The sequence below is a fragment of the Antrostomus carolinensis genome, unplaced genomic scaffold (genome assembly GCF_000700745.2).
Source record: "Antrostomus carolinensis isolate BGI_N321 unplaced genomic scaffold, ASM70074v2 scaffold910, whole genome shotgun sequence".
In the NCBI taxonomy this organism is placed as follows: domain Eukaryota; kingdom Metazoa; phylum Chordata; class Aves; order Caprimulgiformes; family Caprimulgidae; genus Antrostomus; species Antrostomus carolinensis.
In genome coordinates this window covers 24,933-40,038 of record NW_010287526.1, presented here as the reverse complement: position 1 = coordinate 40,038, position 15,106 = coordinate 24,933, and positions in this window count along the sequence as shown.

Genomic DNA, 15,106 nt, shown 5'->3' with positions numbered 1-15,106 from the left:
ATCCCCAGTTCATGGAGGAAGGTAGGAGTTCATTTAGATTGATTTATTTATGTTTTTCCCAGAGTCAGTAAAATACTTGGTAATTAATGGCACAGAAATATGAGTTCAGTTAAAATCCTCCATAAATTAAAAGTATTTAATTTATTAGTAATTTAGAGGATTTTGCAAAGTGCCAGAGCAAGATAACTGCATTTGCAGAGGAAGCAAGATTGAGAGAATTGTCTCCTGGACTGATGCAAGTAATGTATCTTTATAGCCACACAGGTCAGAATTCAGTAGCAGCATTACTATCCTTCACATCAAGATTTCCATGAAGAGAGAGACAGAGAGAGAGAAAATATATGAAGAAAAACATTCTTTTGCATTTCAATGCTCACTCTTTAGCCAACTAAAAACATACTGCATGCTTTACAGGGTAGTTTAAGACTCCTCTTGTTATTTCTCAGGATAATGTCAGTTTTAAAATAGCCTAGATCTGGAGAGTGGACTAACTGAAGCAGAGCTGCAACAGTGTTGAGGTTCATTCCAGTAAAATATTTTGTAGTGATAAAGAGATAAGAGCAAATCTAAGGAATTCCAGCCTTTTAATGGCTTTCTGATCCAGCTTCTCTTGGCTAACACCAACTTAAACCCTTGTGGCCACCCAAGCCGTGGCAGCCAAACTGCAGTTCCTCATGGTCAAAGTGCACATCAGGCTTTGGCACTCACATGCTCCCAGATATCCAGCTCCAACACACCAGACATTATTTAAGGCAACGCAGAGCCTCTGACCCAGGCACTGGATCCAGTACAAAGAAGGGGAACAGGAATGGTGTGTGCTTGTGCGGGAGGAAGGCAGCAGGGTGCCATGGCCCCTGGGGTGGTTTCTCTCAAAGGGAGAGGGTGCTGTCCCCGGGTGCCATGGCCAGGGGATGAAGCAAGGATGGGAGAGGTTGTTGCTGCCTGAGGGATAGAAAACCCATAACTGGGTTCCCAAAAGGCACATCGTAGCCCTGTCGGCTTCCAGGGGTTGGACCAAGGTACCTGTTTTTCTAGAAAACAGGTCAGTTAGACATTAATGGAGCAACATTGAAAAGGGTGGGTGACATAGACCCCAAAGTGCACTGCAAAAGTGCTTATTAAAATTTCTGTGCAATTTTCCCAGGAATTTAGGTAATATGGAGCATTTAGCTGAGCAAAGGTAGGTTTTATTTTTTCCTGCCCCATGTCGTTGAGAGTGAGGTGGTTAGAAACAACAAGGCGAGTATTTTCAAAGGAGAGAGCTAAAGGGCTGGGACTGAGGTTTGAATGAGCATCTCTCTCTTTTTTTCATACCCATTTGAAAAAGCCCCACTCTGCTTTGGGGGATTTGCAAGACTCCGTGCCACAGATTTTAGGAGGACTGGAATATGTTCAATCATGGTCAGAGAGGATAAAGTGTACTTAATTCTCTGCACTTTAGGTGGTTTACATTGGCACAGGCTGAAAGGTTTAGAGTTCTGAAGTTTACACATTCACAAAGTCTTGGTGTTCAGATTTAACATCATGTACTTTTTTCACTTGAAGTAGGAAACAATAGGAACCAGCAGAAAAGTTTTTTCAGGAGCTTGCCTTTTGAAGTATCTAAAGGAAGGAGGATGGGGGGGGGAAATGCCCACAGAGAACCAAATATTTTTCTGTTTAAAAGCAAAAATCCCCAGACCCCAATACTCCCAAAATAGAGTGGCAGTAGGATGAAGTATAAGTCATTTAAAGTGAAGTGCTATAATACTAAATTTTATACTACCTTTGGCACAGTTTCTATAAATTAATGTCTTTTCTGCAGACACTAAAATTACTATAGTTTCTATAGCCACCCTCTAGACTGCTTTAAACCCACCGGACAAGGAGCAGCAACAGCATCTCTGCGACAGACATCCTGATCCATCCTGTAACAACCGCTTTTTTCCTGAGGTCCCCAAAACTGCCTTCAGGATCCCTCTTTTTGTGTAGATTTTAGAAATAGGACACAGATCTTTCCCTTTTCTCCCCATCTCAAACCATAGCTTTGCAATTTACCCCTCCCGGCTGCTTCACACAAGGCCATGAGCCAGAGGACCCAACCCAACCCCAGCCTCAGCTCCCTTCCAACTGCTTCTCTTTCTTTCCTCCTCTTTCTCTTTTTCCTTTTTTTCCCCCTAAATCAAGCTGCCCTAAACAACCTTTTTTTGGTGACACTGGGTAAATATATAAACGAGCAAACTACACCGAGTGGCACTGATGCTTCACTACTTGTTTAAAGCCAGATCAGATATGCCTACAAGAGCTGAAGTCATAGTAGTGGCTACAGGATAGATGGGATGTAAAATACCTTACTTTCTGCAGAACAGTTAGTCCTGATTTGATTTTTTTTTTTAATCTGCAAAAATTCATGATGCATTCAGGGTTCAAGTCCTATTTTTCCATATGTAGTGCTCCAGTAATGGCCATGGCTCTGAAATGAAATGTCATTCAGCATGAGTAGAGATCTAAACTTATGTCATTTTTTTCTCCTCCTAGATTTTACCCTGGTAATTATGAAAGATAAGTAACAATGTGCAACAACTCAAGCTTTTTGGGACATAGACACATACTTAGTGTGTCTGTATGAATATTTGACACAGATGGCAAATAAAATAGCAAGTCATCTTGACATTCTGACAGCACATTTTCTTGCTAGCGGAAAGGGAAAATGCACATTCAGAATGGGAAGCAGCACCCATCATAGCCAGAAGATGCTTTCCTACCCATATCATCTGGCACAGAAGAGATATATATTGTTTTGCAGCTCTAACTCGCGCAGTACATAAGCATGAGGTGAATCAGCACATCGCCATTTCACTGTGGTTTCAGAGTGTCTCTATTCTTTCTTTTCAAAGTTAATATCTGGCAGAGGCATAATTTGATATTTCACCATGGGGCTTTTAATGACTTTGCAGTTTCTGAAATGCCACAGTTGAGTGAATATGCTAAAATTTAAGTGCACTTTACACTCTGTGGACTATATCCTGCATTTAGCCCATGTTCAAGAGGACATTAACCATGAGACTTCTTGAAATCTCTGTTTCATTTGGGTCAATAGGGAGAGTTTAATGTACAATATGAAGTAGGAAGATGTTGCTGTGTGAATAAAAAATATAAATAAAAGCAGTTATAGTTCTCTCTCATTCCCCCATTGCATCAGTTGAAAGCTGTTTTTATGCTAATCAGCCCCAGGTCACGGGAATGCACTATGGATAAAAAATTTGAGTTTTTCAAGTTATTTCCTTGTGTAAGATCCCTAGGAGGATATCTGAATTCTGGAGCCAGATCAGTTTTAATTGATCCTAAATAATCAGATTCGGGTCTGAGTATATATTGAAATTAATTCTTTCTGGCTCTGCATTTAAATTGAACACACAGCTTAAGCTGTAAAATTTGTTGTCTTAAGTATTCTTTAGGATCCCCCTTTTCCAAGTCACACCCATCTAAAGGGATGCCTGGGACAGGGGCTATTTCCTGAGCACCAAGGGAGAGGAAGGCTGGCTGCCTTGCAAGCTCCCCATGCGGCAGTGCCGCGCCACATCACGCAAGACAGGGGTGTTGCACCACAAAAATAGAACATCTATCAATTACGGTTGAGGAGACAAAAGCTCTCTATAAAATTCAGACAAAATCCCCTGTGAGTGTTGAAGCCAGTAGCAGAAAAAGGAACACAAGGTGCAGTAAGCACTGATGAATTAGAGAAATTCCCATGCAGGAAGGCGATATCACCCTTTACAGCTGGACTTCCACTGGATAGTGATTATGAAGAGATTTTTCCTGCTCCTGTATGGGCTTTGGGTTTGTTTTCTCTTCTTCATGTCTTATTTTTCTGTCATGCTGACCCATAAGATTTATCATTACCTGAAATAAATAAAAAAAGGACAGGAAATGCAATATTGGTACAGTAAATGTTTGAAGTTTTCATCTCTTTAACATTTTGTTTTTCAAATCGTGGTATTCCCAGTAGCACAGCAAAAATAATTTGCTTTAATGCAATTGCTAATAACGATTATATCAACACAAACCTCTGTTTGTTCATATGTTGAGCTTATTGAATAAAGAAGCTTATCATTTATCTGTGTAGGTGCTTTTAATTAGTTTTCTGAATTTACTCCAGAGATTAATGGGCAGATAATATTCAATATATGCTTTATTGTTTTCATTTCTTTATTGAGATATCTGAATTTGTATGCTCTTCCCTCTTTGATCTTTTACTCTCTCTCTCTGTGTTAGTAACTGTAAAATATTTGGCTGCAAACAGACTCATTAAAAAATTCCACTAGTCCATTGCATCTGGGTGGTGGTGAGTGGTTTATAATGTAGGACACAGCAGCAAATTCTGCTCTGTTAGGGATTATAAACTGTACTCAGAAAAGACCATTTATACTGGTGTGACTTGCTGGCACTTTTCAAGATTTCAAGTAGCTGCTTGGGGAGGTACCTTTTCCTGCTCAGACGCGGGACAAATAGTTTGTGAACTTGGACATTTTTTTATTGAGATTTCTTTTGACCTTTTCCCATGTCTGCCACCTTTTCACAGAATCGTAGGGGTTGGAAGGGACCTCAGAAGATCATCTAGTCCAACCCCCCTGCCAAAGCAGCTTCCCTACAACAGGTTGCCAGGTTTCCCCTGGCTCTGACTATCGATTACAACCAAAGAGAAGGAGATAGGTGCATCAGACCTCAGTATTAAGTCATACCCTTGCAGTACCTCTACCTGGCTGATGCTGGCGAGTGCCAGCTGCTTTGGAGGAGGAGGTGACACATTTCAGAGCGTGATGGTTGAAGCACGGGATGCAGGGCAGGCAGGCAGGGGCAGGGCAGTGTCCTCTGCCTGCGTGCAGGGGGGCTGTGGAAAGTGCCAATGGGGTGGGATGGTTGTGGCTGCTGGCAGGATGCTGGTGGGCCACCCGTGGCAGCCAAGCTGCTCTGACATCTCCTTGCTGCCATGTGTCTGGCCACCACAGCAGGGCTCTTGCGACCCCTCGATTTCCCGCTTGCCACGGGATGGCTCTGGTATGGCAGTGCAGTCCTGTAGCAGCTACCTGCTCTCCTCCCCTTGGAAACTCTCTCTTTCATGCAGCGGGTCACATCCTCTGCCTATTCGCGTGGTGCACATGGTCTTGTTGAGGTCCATGTGGGGACCCAGAGCAGGTGAAGCTCAGCCCTTGTTCTTTTCAGGAAAAGACTTTAAGCCTGTGCCTCCAAGGGAACAGCAGTGTCACAGGCTTCCCTGACACCAACCAATATTCACAAGCACCTGCCATCCTGGTGCAGGGACTTTGCCTTCTTGTTGCCAGGAAATTGAGCCCAAGTTGCTGAATTCATCTTTGCTCTTCTTCATTCCTTGTGTCTTGGGAGAGGGTGCACCTTCAAAGTGCAGATAAAAGGGAATGGAAATCCTAAGTAATCAGTGCATCATTTTTATTAAAAATAGTGCCCTGTGTAAATATGAAGTTCAACATTATGATTTTGTTGGCCCAGTAGGAGAAGGATTAAAAATGCTCATTAATGGGATTTAAAAGCAGGACTTCAGTTATATTAGCTACAAAAATATAATTATCATAATTAAGATTGCAAAGCACTAATGAAGCTCTTTAATAATTATCCTTTTTCCTTGGAGATTCATTTTGTAAAACCTGATTTGAATTTTACATCACACTGGAGAAACTTTATCGTTGTAAAAACTGGAACCACTGGTAGCACGAAGAGGCTGAGAACAGCAGCACTTTGCACATCGGCAGGGACGTGCTGGCACCCCAGCTGGAGCGTGGCTCAGCCTCAGATAGGAGAGTCTCAAGGGCATAAATATTCAAGATGGTGAAAAGTACGGGTGCAACCTTGGCCTGATGCTACGGCTGAACTCTTAGCAGGTTTATGGACTCAGACATAAAATTGAGGGAGTGTAACCAGAGAGCATCTGTTCACAAGGTGCCATACAACGAGGCAGGTTGTATGTGTCTGGCCTCCCTGCACCTCTAGGCTTAGTGGTGCCCAGGCTGACTGCACCCTCCTGCCTTGATCTGATCGGAAATGACCTTAAAACCCTGTAAGTTACATGGTTTTCCTGCAAGGGAGATAGCAAACTGTACAGAGCAGTAGTCTATATGGTCACAAACTTGCAGGGTTCCTTCTGAGAGAAGCAAGTTCTCAAAATTAAATGACAACAAATTGTCCTCTTAAAAATATCTCCCCAAAACAGCTTTTCATGATTCATCTCCCCTGATGATTAAATATTTAGTTCTGCTGACAGGAATATGATAGTTACTATAGAGCAGAAAATTTAGTGTAGTGTGTGAGTTATAAGCAGATATGTTATCAAGCTGTTAACACAGAAGTGATGGGATTATTGGTGTTGATATCTGTATTTATTTCTTTATATTGTATAGGGATTTTTTTCTCCCCCTGTATAGCAGCAGGCTTAGACCACAGCTTTGCCTCTCACACAGGACAGGGAAGCTGTTGCTCCTTGAGGCTCTGTGGAGGGTTGGTTGTGTTTCCCCCCACACCTCCTGCCCCGACCACTATCAATGGCAGAGCAGCTGAGTTCCCATGGCTGTCACCATGCTGGGATGCCCATGAGGTTGGAGAAGGCCAAGGAGAGCACTTGCTGCCTGGCTCAAGTCCCAGTCCACTCCTTGGAACTGGGCCCACTGGTTCTTGCTGGTTGAAGAAGCAAGAAAGGTCCCACCAGAGTGGGGAGAAGGCAAGAACACTGAGAGAAGACAATCCTCAGGTCCTGATAAACGGAGAGGGAGCTGCCACGCCACGTTAGGTATCTAAAACTAGAAGGAAATTAGGCTTCATGTTTAGTTTCTGTTTTCCTGATGAAATCTCCACAGAAACATGTGGCCTCTTACATCAGCAGCTTATGTATGGAGGGGACACCATTGCAGCGGGTGCAAATTGTGACAGTTAATTTGACAGCACTGTCAAAAATTCTGAATTCGCTTCTGGAGTAAATTTCTCTACTGTTAGTGAAATTGATCCCAGTCTCAGAGACTTTAAAAGAAGACTGATTAGGTACTTCAAGAGCCATCCATAAATGGTTAACAAACAAACAAACGAGTTGGGGGAATGACTCCAACCTATGTCAGCTCCTGGACATCTTGCTTTATACTCCAGTACCACTGTAGACTGTTTAATTGGATGGAAAGGATTAAAATGATCTTGTCAAGGCTATTGCTGCCAGAAAAAAAAAAAAGAGAGCAACTTTAACAATAGCCTCATCGAGAAAGACTGATTTTTTGCTTGTGTTAGCATTCCCCAAACAAAACAACAGTCCTTGAGTGTTTGACAAATAAATCTTTATAGTGTTATACTCTCATATTCTCCCAGCTTGCCTGTGCTGGCTGAGCATTTGACCATCAGAAGATTATAGGTCAGATGTTATATTAGTCTACTGATTTAAATCTTTGCAGAAGCAAATAAACAGATTTTTACAACTGTGAATACTTTATAACTAAGACCATTTTCAAGGGAAGATTTCAGAGTTAATAATTACAAAATAAACTGTACAGCTCTACCTCCATATTTGGGCCTAGATTTTGCAAAGATATACATACATGGGGGATTTTTATAGCAGTATAGAGTTAAGCACATGTTAAAGTCTTTGTACATTTGGGACTTCTGATACTATGAGGATTAAAGTTTTATAAATACGTAAAACAGATTAAGAACATGAGAAGGAGAGAGAGAAAAATAACAAGGTTTGCAGTCAAGGGCCATTCTCATGGAGGCATTTTTCTTTTTTGCTAATTCTGTCGTAAAGTGAATATTTGTTTAAATCAACATCTAAAAGTGACAACAGACACCTGATATACAGACATAGAACGGCAGAAACATATATTATACAGGAACTAGTTCAGGGAGACTGATATGTTTAGGATGTTTCCAGTGGTAGACAGCTCAGTAGATCCAGAATCACAGGACAATCCAGGTTGGAAGGGACCTCAGGACCAGCTTTGGGGTCAGACCAGGCTGCTCAGGGCTTTGTCCAGTCAGGTCTTGAAAACCTCCAAGGATGGGGATAGCACAGCCTCTCTGGGCAGCCTGCTCCACTGCCTGGCTGTCCTCGTAGAGAAAAGGTTCTTCTCTCTTCTTTGTACTTATGCCCATTATTTCTCACTCTCTCATCCTGCATCACCATGAGGGTCCAGCTCTGGCTCCTCATTGATTCCTTTTGGGCACTGGGGGGCTGTAAAGTGCCCCAAAGCTGTCTCTTGTCCAGACCAAACCAGCCCAGCTTCCCCAGCACCTCCTCACAGGGCAAGTACTCCAATTTCCACTTGCCTTGTGGGGGTCTCTCCTGAGCTCCCTCCAGCAGAGGTACATCTTTCTGTGCTGGGGGGCCCAAAACCAGACACACCACCCTAGATGTGGTCTAACAAGTGCTGAGTCAAGTGGAATAATCCTTCCCTTGATCAGGCTGTGCAGTCCAAGCAGCTCAGGGAGCTGTTGGCTGCCCTTGTCACCAAGGCATACCACCAACTCATGCACTGCACGCTGCCTGTCAGGACTCCCAGTGCCTTTCCTGCAGAGCTGCTCCCTGGTCAGTCCATCCCTAGCCTGTATCAGAGCCCAAGGCTCTTCATTCTCAGATGCAGGATTTGGCAGTTGTCCCCATTGAATTTCATGAGGTTCCTGTCAGCCCTTTTCTCCAGTCTTTCTGGGTCTGCCCCCATGATGACAGCGCTGCCTTTGAACATGAAGCTTACACAAATAACATCCACTGCTCTCTCCCTGTCCACAGATCCTGTCATTTCATTGTAGCAGGCAGTCAGGTTACTCTTCGTATATCCATGCTGACTGTTTCTGATCACCTTCTCCTTTGTGTGTCCAGAGGTGTGCGCCTAGAGGACTCATTCCATGATTTCCTAGGGACTGACATGGGGCTGACTGGCCTGTTGCTCCCTGGATCACCTTTTTGGCCTTTTTTGAAGGCAACATTTGCCTTTCTTTAGTCATCAGACACCTCCCTCTGTCTCCACAACCTCTCAAAGATGAGGGAGATCAGACTAGCTCAGCAAGAACACCACCAACTCTCTCAGCATCCATGGAGGCAGGTGGTCAGGCCCCATTGACCTGGATGAGTCAACTTCCCTCAAGCTCCCTCAAGTTCCCTGACTTGACCCCCACCCACTGCTGGTCCTTCTGCTCCTCCCTGACCCTTCCTCCAACACAGAGGCCTGGGAGACCTTGCTAGTGAAGACTGCAGCAAAGAAGGCATCAGTACCTCAGCCTTACCTGTGTTTGCTGTCACTAATTCACCTCCCCACTCACCCCCAATACTCTGTCAGTCCCACACTTTCCTTGTTCAACCTTTTACTACTGATGCAGCAGCAGAAGTTCTTGCTGCCCTTGATATGCCCTGCAAGTGTCAACTCTAGCTGAGTTTTGGCTTTCCTGCTATCATCCCTGCACCCCCAATACAGTCAATATAGAAGGACAATATCTCCACTGGATGATTTACCATCCCTTGTCACTTTGCTCATTCATAAGCTTCGACAAATGGTTGGCTGTGCACAAGCTAGTAGTAGCTAAGCCTTTAGCTGCCCCGTGCCTCAGTCTCCTTGTTGAAATGGACCCATTAACTCCAATGCACTGGCCACGCTTTGCAAAACCCCTGCTTCTACCAATGACAGGTGTCATCCTGCAGGGATCCAGGGATCTGAGCCACCTCCTGTGCCCCATGGCAAGCCCAGGTGCTTCACCACCACAGCCTGTTCAGAAGGCAAGAGGGCTGCCAGCAGACCATCGCAGTCACATCCTCCTCCGTTCACTGCACACAGCGATGTTACCGAACTGACCTACTTTCCCCGTCCGCCCACGGAAGGCTAATCCTGTTTAGCGTTGCTGGAAGGGGACGGGCACGCGGAGAAGTGCTCCGAGTTATACAGATGGCAGTCTTTGCTGATTAATGTTAGTTTAATTTGTTTGCCTTTCTGTTTCCAGCGTGCGAGGGGAGAGCGGAGCAGTGGTTGAACCCAGGGATTCACTTGGCCTGCTCACTGAAATTTGAATGGCTTTAGTCATTCAGCAACAATCATAAGGAAGATAGATAGTGAGCATATACGTGCTGATCTTCATCAGAGATCCCAAGCACCGCACAAACTTTCTGTGTTGCTCACAAGCGAGAGATAAAAGATGCCTCTCGCTCACCCTGGCTGTGCTCCAGCATGGTGCTGCTGACGTCAGCCGTCTCACTCCTGACTTAAACTGATGCAAATTATACCACATTTATAGAGGGTTCACGGGCTGCACACCCTAAAATTCAGCCGGCAGCAAGGTAGAGGGGGAAACTGTCTAATAGCGCACGGCAACAGGTGCAAGGTTTCTGACATGCAGAAAATAATACCTCGTCCCACTAAATGGGAATACTGTAAGGAATAAAAGCAGAATATGCTCTGAGCTTTTACTTCTCTTCATCATAATCTCATAATACTCAGCTGCATTACTTGTGAGCATCTCCCTGCCATCCCCAATTCAGAAGAGTGGAGTATTAATTTATGTCAAATTCCATCATTTTCATTGTGTGTATTCAGATTATTTTTTCATGTCTGTTTTGCTTTAAGCCTGTTACCATCTAAAGATTCATTGTACACATATGTATTTAACACGGAGAAGTCCAAGAGGTTCATGAAGCCGAATATTTTCTGAAAAAGTTTTATTCTTTTCTTTTTTGGAAACCTCTAAACAACCTCTTATCTAGTGCAAACAAAATATACTTATCTACTGAATGCAGGAAGACTAAGCCACACACTGTCAGGGAAAAATAGTCGTAACTCTAAAACTGGACGCTATGGTAAACTACTGGATTTTTCCTTTTCTCGTAAAAACAGTAATTCCCATAACAATCGCAGAATTACATGACCTGTGGTAACTGCAGACTGCCATTCTCCCACCGAAAAGTCACAGTTCTTTCTCAAATAACAGTGTATATTGTCCGGAAAGCAATTTTTTTCTATCTTTTCTTAAGTTTTCTTAAGGCTACTCTGTTTACATTTTGAAAAATCAATTTTGATTGCTACAGGTGTGATTGTGCTGTATTTAGTTATGGACTCTGGCATGTTCTTGTAACAGCTCATAGATCTACATCTGAAAAATAAGGATGAAGGGGTGCAGTTCAGTTTGATGTGTTTTATGAATCTGATGATTTATTCTGATTTGTATTTATACAAATCCTTCTGGTGTGTGTTCGTGCCATAGCCCTCAAGGTGGGATATCCAAGCGCTTCATCCATACCAGAGTAGCGTGGAACAAGGTGTTTAACGTGGTCAGATGGTCCCTTTTTGCCTGTCAAACCTGTGACCTTTCCTGCTGCTTCCCTTTTGCTAATCTTTCTCTTCGCCCCCAACAAGGCTTGGGAGGGAAATATTTTACTTTTTGTTAGTGTGGTTTAGTTCATTTCAGACCTCTGCTTAGCTGAGAAGAAGGGGACAGAGCTGCTAGTGCCAAGCCACAGCACTGCTCCCCAGTGTGGGCAAGTGCCGGTCTAACGTATGCTGAGGAGCACCCATGAGACAACACCATTGTCCGACCACAGCACCCATCAGACCTTGTCCATCATCCCTGGGCAGGGGACCTGACAATGGCTTCAGTGCAGCAACACAGCTACACTGTCCCCTGTGCTAGTGGGTGGTGATGAACCGTGCCCCCTGCTCATGCCCAGAACCTGTACTCCCCTTCGGTACCTTCTTCCTATGTCTTGGTTCACAGAATCACAGAATCACAGAATATTAGGGATTGGAAGGGACCTCGAAAGATCATCTAGTCCAATCCCCCTGACAGAGCAGGAACCTAAATGAGATCACACAGGAAGGCGTCCAGGCAGGTCTTGAATGTCTCCAGAGAAGGAGACTCCACAACCTCCCTGGGCAGCCTGTCCCAGTGCTCTGTCACCCTCACCGTAAAGAAGTTCCTTCTGAAGTTTAAGCGGAACCTCCTGTGTTCCAGCTCACACCCATTGCCCCTTGTCCTATCGTTGGGCATCACTGAGAAGAGCCTGGCTCCATCCTCCTGACATTCGCCCTTAACATATTTATAAACATTAATGAGGTCACCCCTCCGTCTCCTCTTCTCCAAGCTAAAGAGCCCCAGCTCCCTCAGCCTTTCCTCAGAAGGGAGATGCTCCACTCCCTTCATCATCTTGGTGGCTTTGCGCTGGACTCTCTCAAGCAGATCCTACTCGCTATGCATGGGATGCCGTGCATGGGAGGATCTGGCCTTTAAATCCTGAACCATTGAACATACCCACATGCCTCCTTTATAATGCTGAGCTCTTTTCTAACAGCCTCTTTCCTCGCCTATGAAGAGGGAATCAGAGAGTAACTCCTTGTTGAGGCAGCGCTCAGCATCTCGCACAAATAACACTCAGTAGAGACAGGCACTGGAGGCTGAGCGATGTGTCTGGAAGGCACGAGGACATGTCTACACTCCAGCCTGTGGCTCTTTTTCTTCGCTCCTCACAGAGTTAACAGTTGTTGTGGAGGGTCTGCCCAGAGGCCAGAAGGTAGTTCAAGATGTTTCTTCCCAGTGTCCCAATTTTCCATACAACCCTTGCCCATCCCCTGCCTGTGAGAGGATTGTCCTCCAAGTGCAATATCATCATCTTTACTTAGGATGGTGGTATTGTACCAGCATCCTAAGTGATCTGAGGGTGAGGTCTGAGGGAGGACTCAGGTATATCTGTAGTGGGTGGGAAGCAACACCAGGGTATGGTGGGCAGCACCCCTCTCCCCAGGGCTGAGCATGCCCTGTACAGGACAAGTGGATGAGTACCCCAAGCAGGCCTGTGGGGTGGTGGAGGCAGATACCCTACCATGCCAGGGAGGGAAGGGGAGAAAAAGACCAGTCTTCCCCCTGTTCAGCTGCTCGACATAGGGCCAGAGGAGCACAAACACTGATTTCTCAGCAGACTTCCCCAAGCACATCCCAATGTGCTAAAAAGAAATTTACGTCTCTGATTGAATTCAACTGAGTCAAACAAATATGATTAAAAATTCTTGTTAAAAGTCAGGCTGATTTGTAGGAACTGAGATTAGCTGGCCACGTGGCAACCTAGTGGAAAATCAACAGCTGATTAGTTACATTACAGTGTCAGTCATTTTATAGCATGTCCTTATGAGCAGTAGGACAGGAAGGAGAGAAACCAGTCTCACCCACACAGAAAAGTAGTAGTTTAACTTGCTAAAAAACATGTTTCTAGTGCAAGGTGAGGTGATCAGTGCCAGATGAATTTAATAGTGCAAGCTCTGTGTCCACTGGGAATAGACTGTATCAAAATAAACATGTGCAACCTTTCTTCTGGAGACTCCCTGGAGCAAGCTGGCACTCTGCCTGAATAACTTCTTTCCCAAGCAACTATTCATTGTATGAATGAATGCAGGGGGGAAGTTTGTGCTATAATTCTCCAACTGATAACTAAGTGGGGGTACGCAGTTAACAGTTTTAGTCAGTCTTTTGTTTCCAAAATGCCACTCTTCCCTGCTTGTGGGTATGCGTCTTTCTGTGTGTCTGTCTGGGTACCATCCTGATGGGAGTACGTGAGCTTTTTCCTCCTTATTCTAGGTGGTTCCCATCTTTTTGACAGATAGCATCTTCACTACTAGTTGATAATGATGATATTAATGAAGCTCCAAATGTAACTGTCACTGTTAAATACTATATTGGCAGGAGTTACATCATGCAGTGCTGTTACCCATAGGTTTCCAAATTCTCTTTGATAGCATGAATGGATTGTTCAAATTTCAATAAATTCTTGTGCCACTTGTTTTTTTTATGTCACCTCTTTGCAGGAGAACCATGGCACAGAGCCACGGCATTTACTGCCTGCCTCCATCACTGCAAGGAGCCAGAATTGCGTCCTAAACCAGGCACTGACAGAGATGAGAGAGTAGATTTCCAGTTTGCTATCTGGGACCCTCCCAGCTGAGGGACTGGGAGGATAATGTAAAGCAAGCAGGTTGCACTAACCACAAACCTAAGCTCCATGCCATGGGTTTCTCCTCCAGGTGTAAGCCAGTATCTGGTGTGGCTCAGGAGAGGGAGGGCAGTACCTGTTTGGAGCAGTTGTATACTCTGCCGTATCTATTTTACTGAGAACAGTTTTAATTTCATATGGTACATATGTACTGGCAAGCACTGTTACCAATGCTTGAGATGCTCTGGAGGTTTTGCCATGTGGGCAAACAGAAGCAAAATGACAATTAGACATTGTCTAACACTAGCAACAGCACAGCAGGTCCAGAATGTCATGTCAGTCAGTGAGAAACCTTGTTTACTGGAAGCTGGCCATGAATTGCTTTACAGATCTAGCCAAATCCTTGGCAGAACAGACCAGTTAGACCTGTTGCTCTCTCGTATGGGTAGAGGCTTCCCAGCAGTGTAATTCCTTGACGGTTTATAGGGTCAGAAGCTGTCAAAAGCCCCTTTAGATTGTGCCTCTCCAAAACAGCTGGGGCTGAGCAGCACTGATGCTGACTGACCCATCCACCCAATCCTTCCTCAGAGTCACCCAGAGCTCTCATCCCAATATTCCTGCTTTCTACTGGGAATCTGCTACAACCAGAGGAGGATTGGTGCAGGAGAGGAAGACCTTCACAGATTCAGAGAAAGGGACTTCTGCTGACACTGCCCCATTTTACTCGTCATACCCTAGGTTCAACAAGAATGGACATACAAAAAGACCTAGCAAAGAAAGACAGCAAAATCCTAAATGCTGACCCTTGCCATATTACTGATGCCTTCTTTATTCTTGAATAACACAGCTGAACATTTTGGTTGCAATAAGTGAGCAAATAACAACAAAAAACACTGAATTTTGTCACTACCTTTTAGCCTGAATTCTTTGAAAACATACTTGTTGGACTAGCAGCCTGATTCTGGGACTGGGCAAATAACCACCTAAAGCATTTGTAAAACACTGGTAAATAAAATTTTAAAATTTAAAATTGTGATATGGCTGACTTGGCCATTTTGCAAGGCAGAATAAATAACTGAAAAAACATCTAATACCTACATGGTATTATTTTGTATAATAGAATTCAGCAGCTTAAACTTGCCACTTATGACTAAAAAAGGCAGT